The sequence below is a fragment of the Eurosta solidaginis genome, chromosome 5, assembly GCF_040869045.1.
Source record: "Eurosta solidaginis isolate ZX-2024a chromosome 5, ASM4086904v1, whole genome shotgun sequence".
Lineage (NCBI taxonomy): Eukaryota > Metazoa > Arthropoda > Insecta > Diptera > Tephritidae > Eurosta > Eurosta solidaginis.
In genome coordinates, this window is record NC_090323.1 from 17,382,302 (window position 1) to 17,397,628 (window position 15,327).

The window sequence follows — 15,327 nt, forward strand, 5'->3', positions numbered from 1 at the left end:
CCTTCGGGGAGCAACCTTATCGCTACAACAACAACAACATCGAAATGTATCGAATTGGGCGAACAAATATATATAAATTATTATTATCTACAATGCTAGGCATCACCAGATCTTTTTCATACATTTAAAGTATTGTGTTTAATTCATCAGACTTAACTTTGTTTCAAATAATTTTACTCATATGTATAGCTTGACATGACCGTTTATCATAAACAGCGATTTTGGAAACAGAAGTAATTAAAATATTAGTTTAATCATATATCACATTATATATTTTAAGGTTTTCCAAAAATCATAGATGAAGCTGTTGCATCCGAAAGTTTGATAATCAATAAAGCCGAAAATGAATATTCCAATTATATTGCAGATCCCAGCACTAATAAAGGAATGCTTTATAAGTATCCAGAGCTGAAAAAGTGCTATATGAAATTTAATACTCCTTTGCCCTCATCGGCATCAGTAGAGAGATTGTTTTCAGCAGCAACTATATTGAATGCACCTCGCCGTGGATCCCTCTCTGACGAAAATTTTGAAAAACTTCTCTTAATTAAAGTTAATTCTTTTTAATATGGTTTTGCTGTTGATATATTCTAAACTTTGTTAATTTTTTATAAGCGTTATAACAACTTTAATGTTCTATACCCCTACATTTACCTCAAATTGCAATTACATTTGATTACCGCATGAAATATTTGATGACGTGTTTAAATTTCGGGCGATTTTCTCTTTTTTATCATAATTAAATGGTTTTCATTGTGATACCTCAATCAACATTTACAAAATTGAGTATCTGGTATACAAATACATATTTTGCTTAGTACAGGAACCATCGTCTCGCCACAATGGCACAGCGTACATGAACTGCCAAAAATACACGCATTCATGGAAACGAACATGATGGGACGCTAGACGGAACATATGCCGTTTCGATTAAAAAATTACATATTTCATCACATAGATTTATACCCTTTTAAAGAAAGCATTCCTTTAACATACCTGTATAGCTACTGAAGTATAAAAATATCAACTCTGATATAAGAAAATTAGTACTGAATGGTAAAAAAGTGTGCATTCATTTCAATTTTACATTCAATAAGTTTACATTCACACTCTATATTAAATTATGTTTTACCATTCAATAACACTCACACTTTAGATTTGAGTTAAGGTATATTAAGCCATTCAGGAATGGGAATTTATAATATGCAACCAAAAAATCACAAATTTTTAAAAGAATGCTGAGAGAATGCACACCCAATTGATTCAATCTTTTTACAGCTCTGATCTTCAGTACATCCTTGGCGGAACCAGGGTCCGGATTATGTATTCCGTGAACTGCACACTCGTCTCTTAAAGGTGCCCTTTAAGTATTACGTCATACATGAACGCATAGCTGCTATCGTAATTTGATATTATGAATACAATGAACGTAGCCAACAAATCTCAAACGTCGCAAGTTTCTATTCGATCGCAAAAAGACATTCGAATGCCCTTGAAGTTTCCTCGTTTTTCAAACTGGTTAAAAAATAATTTTAAGTATTTTAAGCTTCTATTAGATCAATTTAAAATAGAAAGGTGAAAACTGGCACAAAAAAGGCTTTTCTCACTCGCATATGACTCAATTGTCAAAATACATTTCTTTTTATAGATGTTTTTTGAAATTGCCACAATTTTTAAATTATTCTTGCTACAAATTTTTTGGTAAGTTTAGTTGAGGGGTCGACTGCTAATACTCTACCTAAAATAGCAAGAGAAAATAACTCGTTCAAAAGATGTTAACGAAACCTGAAAAACGATCCCCGGGTCCCTCCGAAACCGGGGGTAGGTTCCATATTATGGTAATTCTATACGACAGCATGATACTGCTAATACGCGTCCAAAAATATCGAAAGGGGTGTCAAAAGACGCGTACTAATCTCGACAACAATAATCCGAAACCGGAAAATAAAAGTTTTATCTCTGTCCGGATATATTTGTAGTTGAAGTTGGCGATTTTCATATGGTTGTTGTAATGTTGGGTACCCACAAAAAAAATTGTGAACATAAGTGTTTTGCGAGGATATAGTTTTGGTCTCCAAACCGGTGTTGGACCCACCCAGGGTAATTTTTTATAAGCGCGGCCGAAGGCCGTCAACGCAGAAAGGTCTTCTGCGCAAAAGTACTATGGATTTCACCCCCGGTTTCGGAGGGACCCGCGGGTCTTTTTTCGGTTTTTCGTTAATATCTTTTGAACGAGTTAAAATTTTTATTTTCCGGTTTCGGATTATTAATACTGATTTCAAGACGCGTCGTTTAACACCTCCTCCGATATTTTTGAACGCGCATTAGCGTGTCATCCTGTCGTATAAAATTACCTTTTTTATTGTATATGCTTTTTTCGGAAAACAAATTTTTTTATTTTACAAATATTGTCGATTAGAATGTGACTCAGCCGTTGGATTGCCAGACCATGCAATACTTTTCGTACATACGTAGACATATCAACCCTGTCAAATACAACTCTGAATGCGACTGAGCCATTTGAATGAAAACAGTCAGTTGAACTCAGAGAAAGCACCAATTCGGTAACGTGGTAATGCGCTAATGCATTTAAATGTCATAAATTTATAAATCTATACAAATAACAGTCTCACTTTATTTCAACTATTCTTATTAATAAATATTGTTAGCCACGAAGGCATTTTAAATACAGTGTTTTTCTTAATAAGGACTAACTAGACGACATTTAAGTTTACCGAATTGCTTTCTGCGTTAGTGAGACAAAATTTAACACGCATTTGTAATAAATCGTCATTGGTGAATACATTTCGACCAACATTGCATCATATTTCGCTTTCAAAATATATATATCTGCTTCAGTAGCAGCTAACAGGAATCGTCGTGCTTTGATCGCAGTCAGAGTACTCACATATGTACATGTCACCATTAGTTGCTTCAGTAGCAGCATCAGTAAGTCTCGCTTAAGTTGCAACAACACCGAATTTCAGTGAATTCGTAAGCATACAAATATTGCCGTCAGCAGAGTCAACAGTGGATTCTGCCTCCGTCAGCTTCAGTAGCAGTCGATGTGCGTAACGTTCGCAGTTTAAAGAGTTTCAGTGAACTCGTCAGTTGAATTTAATATTCTTAGTCGCCGTCAATTTATTTTTTAGTCGCCGTCAAATACACAAATTATTTGTTGCCATAAATAGTGTGTCGGCTCGCTCTTAGTCGCCGTCAACTACACAAATTATTTGCGGCCATAAATAGTATAGTCGTCTCGTTCACACTTAGTATATAAGTATTGTAAATGCGTACAAGAAGCAAAACAAAGAAAAACAAAAAAGAATCATACACAAGTAATACACAAAAAGAAGAAATGTCCAATCATTCAAGCTTAAATAATACAATAGTTGAAAATTCTCCTATGGAAACAGACGGTGATTGTGCAGCGAGTTCTGTAATTACTCAGGAACATATTGGCGCATTGTTAGCAAGCATAAACTTATTAAATGACAAAGTAAATGAACTTCGCCGTGACAACGAACAAATTCGTAGCGCAATCAGAATGGGTGATAGCAACAGCGCTGCAGCGTCAACGTCAGCAGAGCCAGTACAGGGAAATGGAATCGCTCGTGCAGCCACAGAAAAAACAGCAGAACAGTCAAATAAATTACTAATGGAGAACAAGTTGCACTTGCAATCAACGTATACAAATTCGGGTATAGTAAATATGAATATATCTCCGCCGGAGACAAATTCTGGTATAGTAAATATGAATATACCTTCGCCGGGCACACAACGTCCACAGTATTTGCCACAATCGTCAAACGTCTCACACAATGGTGTGATTTCATATGTAGATAATATAGTTGCTAAATTGTATCCGCTTCCTTACTTTGATGGTAACTCAGAGGATTGGCCTCTATTCAGTGCTTGTTACCATGATACAACTAGGTAGTTTGGGTACAACAATCGTAAAAATTTAATGAGGCTTCAAAGAGCATTACAAGGTAATGCAAAACGTCTTGTATCATCTTTATTAATTTACCCTAATAACGTGCCACAGGTCATTGAAGAATTGCAATTTAATTTTGGAAGACCTGAATTATTGATTCGAGTACAAATGAGGAAAATTCAACAATTTCCGAACATAACTGACAGTCATCTTGAACAAATCTTGGATTTCTCCAATCAAGTTCAGAACATTGTCGCCTTTTTAAAATCATCTCAGTGTGAACAACATTTGTATAACCCAATGCTTCTGGAGGAACTAGTCCTCAAGCTGCCAGCTTCCAAACAGTTTGAGTGGTCTCGGTGCGTAGCCGATGCATCATCACATCCAAATCTACAGACATTCGCCGATTGGTTGAGGGATATCGCTAAAGTTGTAAGCCTCATGCCATCGATGTTTACGTTTTCACTACGTGCAGCTCAGCCACAATCATCAACGAATAGCCGTCAAGGAATGCAATTATCGTCCAGCCGCCCAATGACAAATTCTTCACGTAGGGTGTTATACAGTAATGAGTCAGATTTTGATGAGCAACAACAGCGGTCACAATACTGCATAAAATGCAAACAATCGCACAAATTAAGTGAATGTCCAGAATTTAAGGCACTTATGTTGAATAACAAATGGAAGTTAGTAAAGGACAACCGTTTGTGCTTTGGTTGCCTTCAAAGAGGTCATGGCTTGAGTGAATGCCGATCCAGGCGCGAGTGTGGACTGGAGGAGTGCAAGCGTATGCACCATCCTCTCCTGCATCAACCGATTATTTCTGATACGCAGGTCGAGTCAATGACAACTTCAGTTAACCACAATGATAAACATCTCTTGAATTGCCGCGATAACCAACATGGTGAGTGTTTATTCAAAATATTGCCAGTAATTCTTACAGGTCCCAAAGAAAGTATAGCAGTATATGCCATGTTTGATGAGGGTTCATCGATAACGCTGCTCGAAGAAAATATCGCCAACATTTTGGGTATAAAAGGTCGTAATCTGCCGCTCACTTTGCAGTGGTACAATAACAAACAAATAACAGAGCAGTCACGGGTAGTGAACTTGCAAATACAAGGACAGGGACGAGACGATTCATTTCAGTTAAAAAATGTGCACACTATTAAACAGTTAGATCTGCCAACACAGACATTTGATCGAAACTGTTACAGCCAGCTGCGTAATTTGCCCATGCCCAATTACACAACCGTCAAACCAACTTTGTTAATCGGTTTAGATAACAGTCACTTAAGCGTAGCTAAAGATATAATTAGTTCGGACCCTAATGGGCCAATAGCTGTGAATACTAAGTTGGGCTGGGTTGCTTATGGGCCAACACATCCCATGGAGCTTTCAAGTACTAAATTCCTTCATGTTCGTAAACCATTCGCGACTCAACAGTTGCATAAATTAGTTGAAGAATATTTCAGTTTGGACAGCCTAGTAGTGAAGAGTCCAGCTGTGCCGCTTCAGAGCAACGATGATCTAAGAGCAATCAAAATTCTGCAGGAGACGACGAAATACATTGATAAGCGTTACGAAGTAGGTTTATTGTGGCGTAAAGATACCGTTAATTTGCCACAAAGTTACGAAATGGCCAAGCGTAGACTCATAAAGGTGGAAAACAAAATGGCTAAAGATAATAAATATGCCGAAAGCTACATTGCTGAGATGAACAAATACATAAGAAAGGGATACGCTCAGCTTCTAACAATCGAAGAACTGAGAGTTGAAGGTCCGTTAACGTGGTATTTACCACCTTTTTGGGGTGGTAAATCCTCACAAGCCACATAAGCTGCGAATAGTATTTGATGCTGCAGCATCCACATCGAATGTGTCATTGAACTCAGTACTATTGAAGGGGCCAGAGCAGGCTCAGCCGTTAATGGCCATCATGTTCCAATTTCGTCAACGTCAAGTTGCAGTAGCTGGCGACATACAAGAAATGTTCTCACAAGTAAAGATCCGTATTGAGGATAGACAATCGCAACGCTTTCTGTGGCGAAATGGCGACCAGTCTCAACCGATCCAAGTGTATGTCATGTCGTCAATGATATTCGGTGCTGCATGTTCGCCTTGTTGTGCCGAATACATAAAGAATCTCAACGCCAATAGTTTCAAGAAAAGGATGCCCCGAGGTGCAAAGGCTATCATAGAAAGTACGTATGTGGATGATCTCGTCGCCAGCTTTGATCATACACAAGAAGCCGAAGAGGTAGTCAAGGAAGCTGTCTTAATAAATGCGGCCGCTGGATTCCATTTGCGTAACTTCATCTCAAATTGCAAGAAGCTTCAGTGTGAACTAAACCAGGGAGCCATCACAACTTCCGATGTAGTGGCCATGGAGCGTCAGCCCACAACCGATAAAGTCTTAGGTATGTATTGGAATTCGAGAGATGATGTTTTGGAGTTTCATTTCAGATTCCACAAAATACCGCGCGAGGTTATCGATTGCAGTAGGCCGCCAACGAAACGTGAATTGTTGGGATTAGCTATGGCCATTTACGATCCGTTCGGTTTTCTGGCCAACATTACCGTCGGGGTCAACCTAATTTTGCAAGATACATGGAAACAACAAATAGACTGGGATGAACAACTGTCATTCAGTCTCAACATACAATGGGTTGCATGGTGGAAATCGTTCCAAGAGATCAAGTATTTTTCAGTTCCAAGATGCTATTCGCCCGCATACTCCACCGCAGAGGAATTGCAACTACACATATTCGTAGATGCCAGTGAAGCCGCTTACGCTGCAGTGGTCTATCTGCGACTTAAACATGTTAACGATATACAAGTAAAATTTTTGGCCGCCAAATCAAGATGCGCACCGAAAAGAGAGACAACAGTACCACGTTTGGAACTACAAGCTGCAGTCCTGGGCAGCCGACTCAGGACGTTAGTGGAAAAATGTCTAGACCGGGGTATACATAGTGTCACGTTCTGGAGTGACTCCAAAACCGTGTTGCTTTGGATCCTATCAATAAAAAGAGATTTTAAACAATTCGTAGCCAGTCGAATCTCAGAAATCTTGTCAAGCACAGATGCTAATCAATGGCGATGGCTTCCGACAGTAATCAACATAGCAGATGAAGCCACAAAAATGAAAACGCAAATTTCGTCTAGTTCAAGGTGGATAACAGGCCCCGCTTTCCTGTATGAAAATGAGGAATTTTGGCCAGTCGAACCTACACACTTGCACTATGATCTACTCGAAGAGGAAGAGCGTAAGAAAATGTCATTGCATGTCATTAATGTTATTTCTCTCGTAGATGTTCGCAAATATTCCACACTTGGGAAATCCCTACGAGTAGTTGCATGGATATTACGTTTTATAACCAACATCAGGTCTAGGCTACGACTTTCAGGTGAGTTGTCGTCTGATGAATTGAGGAACGCCGAAATTGCTTTATGTCGACAAGTTCAGTACGAATTCTATAAACCCGAGATCGACTTACTTCAAGCTAAGAAGTGTCTACCGAAGTCCAGTTCATTGTTTAAGTTGACACCAATGCTAGACACGAATGCGGTTTTACGTATCAATGGGCGCATCGATGCCGCATATTGCCTACCCGACTCAGCACGTCGTCCAATAATTATTCCACGTAATCATCACTTCGCCATACTGGTAATGGATCACTTTCACCGGAAGAACCACCACCAGAATAGTAGACTTACGATAAATGAAATGCGGCAGCGATTCTGGATACCCAGGGCTCACTCCTTATTAGCTGCAGTAAAGAAGAGGTGTCCACTCTGTATCCGTGCCAATGCCAAGCCAGCCGTGCCATTGATGGGTCAGTTGCCACCTGACCGTCTGACGCCATATGTGCGACCCTTCTCTTACACGGGTGTGGATTATTGTGGTCCATTTCTAGTCGCTATTGGTCGCCGTCAGGAAAAGAGATGGGTAGCGTTGTTTACGTGCCTGACGACCAGAGCGGTGCATTTAGAGGTTGCTGTGGACTTATCTACAGATGCATTTATACATTGTTTAAGAAATTTTGTTAATCGTCGTGGTGTACCAGTTCGCCTCAGAAGCGACAATGGCACTAACTTCATCGGAGCTCAACGTGAGCTGAAGAATGACCGCCAGCTTTTTGATTTTGACCAAATCCAAAAGGAGGTGTCCAAAGTAGGCATAGAATGGAACTTCAACTGTCCAGCTAATCCCTCAGCTGGTGGCTGTTGGGAACGCCTTGTTCAGTGTGTTAAAAGAATATTGCAGCGAGTACTTAAAGAAGAAGCTCCACGTCTAGAAACCTTCCGCAGCGTATTAATAGAGGCGGAGAATATAATCAACAGCCGTCCTTTGACCGACATTCCATTATCACCAAACAGCGAAGAGCCATTGACTCCCAATCATTTTTTGTTGGGATGAGTAAATTCAACCCAGACGCCGTGTGAATCCGAAACGAAGATCTGCTTAAGAAAGCAATGGAAAATCTCACAGAATTTGAAGGACCGCTTCTGGAAGCGGTGGATTAATGAATATTTGCCGCAGTTGTTAACGCGTCAAAAATGGCAAGAGGAAACCTCACCGTTGAAGCCAGGACAACTTGTTATCATCTGCGATCCGAGCTTGCCTCGAAGTCAGTGGCGAACAGGTCGCGTACTAGACGTCATCACAGCTAAGGACGGGCAGGTCAGAAGCGCCAACGTACAAACTAGTCACGGTATCATAAAACGTCCGTCATCAAAGCTAGCCGCCTTAGAGTTTGTGAATCCCACAGAGAATTCACCAGGGGGTGGAATGTCGATTAGAATGTGACTCAGCCGTTGGATTGCCAGACCATGCAATACTTTTCATACATACGTAGACATATCAACCCTGTCAAATACAACTCTGAATGCGACTGAGCCATTTGAATGAAAACAGTCAATTGAACTCAGAGAAAGCACCAATTCGGTAACGTGGTAATGCGCTAATGCATTTAAATGTCATAAATTTATAAATCTATACAAATAACAGTCTCACTTTATTTCAACTATTCTTATTAATAAATATTGTTAGCCACGAAGGCATTTTAAATACAGTGTTTTTCTTAATAAGGACTAACTAGACGACAAATATAGAAGCTGATATTTCATTGTCAAATTTTCTATTACAATCCGGCGTTAATCTATTACAAATTGTAAGAAATTAGGATACGATCCGTACACCATAATACCAATATTGACATGCGTAGGATTAGTCACGTTATAGTGTTAACTACTTTGTACTCTTTACTTTAATTTTTAAAATAATTTTTAATTGAGTTTTCGTGTTAACTTAAAATTTTTGAATAACCTCAAAAAAAGAAAATTCTAATTAGTTGGAAAATATCTAAACTCAAAAATAAACAAAAATTAATTTTTATACTTAAAATCAATATAAAAGATTTTTTAAATATCAACTTGAATGTTGATATATTGGCGATCCTGCCAATGAGCCTACAACTTTAAAACGAACTTTAAACCGAACTTTAAAACTAAAATCAACTTGGATCATAGACGAATTTATTTTGCTTTTATGTGATTTCGCAATATATAGTAACGTGATGTAATTAAAGAAAACTGGGATCATTAATGTACATAACTATCCCTCCATATTTGTTATAATTAAAATAGCATAATGCAGTACGCGCTGAAGAATTAACTAAATAAAAATTTAATAAATAGCACTATTGAAATTCTTGTGCATATAATTTGACTATATTTGTGTTCCCTATACATTTGTGAACAAGAAGCAATACAACAACATTCTGTGCAAATTTCATATAACAGTCGCTGTAAATTATATATACGAAACATTAAAACATAGAATAAATGTTGAAAATCAAATTAAAAACATAAAAAACTCTAAAAACGTGTGTGTAAACAAAATAAAAACATTTACAACCTAATACTCTTAAAAGCAACGATTGAGTTATCCAAGCCACAACAACAATTTTGCACGCAATACACACAAGAACAGATTTAAAATGAAGACATCACGATGAAAATTAAGAGATTTACAAAGAAAACAACAAAGCCATTGCATATTTTAAAAGCATTACGATATCAAACAATCCAGATATTAATTTCAAGATATTTTTAAACAATCATCAATCAACTACTTATTAATTTTAATATTTTTTTATTAAATTTAATTTTATGTAAGTATAATTTTTATTTTAATATTAAATTTAAATTTTTCAATTATAATTTAAATTAAAATTTTAAACCTTTTAACTTTCAAATTTATTTTAAGATTATTTGTATATCTTAAAAATTTTAATATAAGTTATTTAAATTTATTTATTTTTTATATAAAATTAAATATTGTATTTAAATTGTTAACTCCCTTTCCAAAAAATTCTTAAATATTTTCTTATTTTCAAATTTTTCATTTAAATTTCTTTTCATATGGTTCTACGTTCACCAATACGAACTCGTAAATTTACAAATTCAGAAAATCAAAATATCAACCATACAAATAACATCATGACTCACAATACAACTCAAAATTCTAACATTAATACAACACAAAACAACATCTCTAATACAACACAAAATACTTCAACACAAGATAACTTTACAAATTTTCCTTCTACTAAATCTATTAAATTACCACAATTTTGGCAAGATTTTCCTGATGCCTGGTTTTTGCTTATTGAAGGACAATTTGAAATTAACAATATCAATGATGATAATTTAAAATTTCAAAATATTCTAATTACTCTTCAACGAGATACTATATCTAAAATTTTAGATGTTATTAACCCTCCTCCTCTTTTTAATAAATATTATACAATCAAAAAAGTTCTATGTGAAAGATTTTCTCTTAGCGAAGAAAAACGATTAGAACAATTATTTTCAAAAACTGAACTTGGTGATCGTTCACCATCTGAATTATTCAGATTTATGAAATCACTTATAGGTTCTGCCTCCATAGTTAGCCAAGAATTACTCTTTAAATTGTGGATTCGTAAATTACCACAAAAAATACAAATTCACTTGACTTCCAATAATAATCAAAACAGAGATGAAATTATTATTTTAGCTGACAAACTTCTTGATTTAATCAATAAACCTCATTCTTCCAAATCTCCTGTAGTCTCAAGTATAAATAATAATATTTTAGAACAATGCGTTAAAAATTTAACTGAATTAACTACAGCTATTTATCAAAATTTAAATAAAATTTCGAATGATATTAATCAATTACAAATCCGTTCAAGATCTAAAGATAGGAATAGATCTAAATCTCGAAATTTTTCAGGATCAAGAAATTTTTCAAACAATCGTAATTTTAATTCACAAACAACTATTTGTTGGTATCACAAAAAATTTAAAAATAACGCTCTCAAATGTATACCCCCATGCAATTTTAATCAAAATCATAATTCAAATTACGAACAAAATTTAAACTGAAACGATCCATTATGACGGTGACGGATAATGGAACTATTATTAAACCTACTCGTCGCCTATTCATATTTGATAAATTCAATAAACTTAATTTTCTTATCGATACCGGCGCAGTTGTATCAGTTATTCCTTTTTCTAAATTTAAAATTTATAAAAGAAATTCGGATCTTACTTTGACCGCAGCAAATGGTTCTTCAATTGAAACTTTCGGTACAAAACTACTTAAAATTGATTTAGGTTTAAGAAGAGATTTTGAATTTCCATTCATTATTGCGAACATTGATACACCAATTTTAGGAGCAAACTTTTTAGAAAAATTCGGAATTATTGTCAATATTAAAAATAAAGAAATAATAGATTCTACTACAAAAATTAAAGTTGCTGGATCTTCTGGATTTTCTGATATTTTCTCACTCAAAATTCCTATTGTCGAAAATAAGTTTTCAAAATTACTTAATGAATTTCCATCTATTACCTGTGAACCAGACTATACTAAAAAAGTTAAACACCATACGGTTCACAGGATAGAAACAAAAGGTATTTTACCATTTTCACAACCCAGACGTCTTGATCCAATCAAACTTAAAATTGCTAAAGCTGAATTTGAATTTTTAGTTAAAACGGGTATAAGCAGACCCTCAAATTCTCTTATTGCATCTCCACTTCATCCCGTTCCTAAAAAAGAACCAAATGATTGGAGACCTTGCGGAGACTATCGAAGACTTAATTTTATTACTACACCAGATCGGTATCCTTTACCACATATTCACGATTTAACAATTGATTTAAAAAACAAACAATTTTTTTCCAAAATTGATCTTGTGCGTGCTTACCACCAAATTCCAATGGCAGAAGAAGACATTCATAAAACTGCAATAACTACCCCTTTTGGAATGTTTGAATTCGTAAGAATGCCTTTCGGTTTACGAAACAGTGCTCAAACTTCCCAACGCTTTATTAATGAAGTATTTTCTTATTTCGATTTTGTATTTACTTACATTGATGACATTCTTATTGCCAGTGATAATGAAGATCAACATATAAATCATTTAAAATCAGTTTTCAAAAGACTTGAAGAATATAATTTAAATACCAAACCTTCAAAATGTACTCTCGGTGTAAATAAATTAAATTTCTTAAGCTACGAAATTTCAGGCGAAGGTATTAAACCATCTTTAGATCGAATTGAAATTATAACAAATTTTGAAAAACCAATTTCTATAAATAAGTTACAAAAATTTTTAGGTATGATAAATTACTATCACAGATATATTAAAATGTTAGCAACAGAACTTAGTCCTCTGCATGAAATGTTAACACATGCAATTAAAAACAAACTCAAACAATTAAATTGGACAAATGAAACCACAACAGCTTTCGAAAATGTTAAACAACTTTTTGCTAAAAATACTTTACTTACACATTTCGACAAAAATGGTACTTTATCATTAGCAGTAGATGCATCAAATGGTGCTATTGGAGCAGTTCTTCAACAAACTAGCAATAATATACTAGAACCCTTAGCTTATTTTTCAAGAAAATTAACTACAACAGAAACTAAATATTCAACATTTGATCGGGAACTTTTGGCAATTTATAATTAAATTAAACATTTTAAACATTTTCTTGAAGGTAGAACTTTTACAATTTATACTGATCATAAACCTTTAATTCATGTTCTAAATTCTAAAGTAGATATATCTCCTCGTCAACTACGTCATCTTGAATATATTGCTCAATTTACAAATGATATTCAATATATACGTGGAAAAGACAACATAGTTGCCGACACACTTTCCCGTATTCCAGAAATAAATGCAATTTCAACTCAAGATATAAATTTAGAAACTTTATATAAAGAACAACAAACTGATACATTTTTACAAAAACCCATTTCTGATCAAAATTCTAAAAATAATTTAAAAGAAATTCATATTCCAGTTATTAATTTAAACATATGGTGTGATGTTTCTCTACAACCTTTTCGACCTTATGTTCCACATTCTATGAGAAGAATTATATTTGACAAAATTCACTCATTATCTCATCCAAGTATAAGAACAACTAGAAAATTAATTCAAAATAAATATTATTGGCCTAACATGCGTAAAGAGATTAACGATTGGACTTCATCTTGCATCAATTGTCAAAAATCCAAAATTTTAAGACATACTAAATCTCCTATCCAAAAAATTCAAATACCATCAGGCCGTTTTGAACATATTCATATGGATATTGTTGGACCTCTTCCAGTTTCAAATGGAAATTGTTATATTTTAACAATTATTGACAGATTTTCACGTTGGCCTGAAGCTTATCCGCTTAAAGATATTTCAACAAATACTATAGTAAAAACTTTTATTCAAAATTATATACCACGAATTGGTATACCATTAAATATTACAGTAGATCAAGGTTCACAATTCACCTCAAAATTTTTTACAGAATTAACTAAACTTTTAGGTTCTCATAAAATTCATACATCTCCTTACCATCCCCAAGCAAATGGCATGATAGAGAGATTTCATCGAACTTTAAAAGCAGCAATTATAGCATCAAACGACTCGGTTCATTGGTCTGACATTTTACCATTCATTCTACTTGGTTTACGAACTTCACGAATGTTCATCTGCTGAACTTGTTTATGGCCAAACACTTAGAATACCTGGTGAATTAATTATTTCAAATAGTAATAAAGAACATGATTTTTCTAATGACGCTCTTCATAAAATAAGAGAATATTTTTCACTTGTTCGTTCTAAAGTTTTTCATCATAACAAAGAAAATGTTTTCGTTTCTAAACAATTAGAAAATTGTGAGTATGTTTTTGTTAAAGTTCTTCGTAAATCTAATTTAGAATCACCTTACGAAGGACCTTTTAAAGTTATATCTAAGAAACATAAAACATTTACAATTCAATTCAATAATACTATTAAAAATATTTCAATTGATTTACTTAAACCAGCAAACATACTTATTAACACTAATTTAAATACAAATACATTAAACAACAAAAAACAAAAAAAGGTTACATTTAATATTAATTAATAATTTGTTTGTTTCAAATTTTCTTGGAGGGGGAGTAAATATAGTGTTAACTACTTTGTACTCTTTACTTTAATTTTTAAAATAATTTTTAATTGAGTTTTCGTGTTAACTTAAAATTTTTGAATAACCTCAAAAAAAGAAAATTCTAATTAGTTGGAAAATATCTAAACTCAAAAATAAACAAAAATAAATTTTTATACTTAAAATCAAAATAAAAGATTTTTTAAATATCAACTTGAATGTTGATATATCACGTAATTATTTTTCATAGGGTTGCCGTGTCGATCACGGAATATGTAATTTGAGCACAGAACACACTGGCTTTGAATTTATTAGTGTAACCGTCATAGTTGATTCGTTAGCGTTATTTTAAGTTGACAGATCAGTGAAACGTACCGATGACAATAACTCGAAGTCATAAAATTCGTCGTAATATTTACGACTTTTAAAGCGGAGTCATTGGTGCCGTTTGTCGTATCGCTGTAGTCGTATCCCTAACGTAATCAGCTGTTTATCGTTACGGTGGAAAACCAAAAACCAATTGGTTGGCTACGATACGGTTACGACCTTAAGCTGTAGTTACCCACGAACGTACGTACAAAAATCGTGTCAGAAGACACGACCCATCTTATGAATGTGCAATGTAAACAAAAACTCACCGACGTGCAACGCCCGTACGTACGTAGCCCGGAATGTAGAAATCAAACCAATTTTGATTTTTTCCGTAAGAACTTATCAGCTGATCGCTCTCTCACTAGACGGAGTTGCCTAGTAGTTTTGTGCGCTAATTTTTGACCGTTTGCAGTTTTATGCAAAAACGCCAAATTAAAGTTTGTAAAATTGTGAAAATAATTCGAAATAATTATGTAAAAGTGCAGATTATAAATATGTAATCTATTTACATTTAT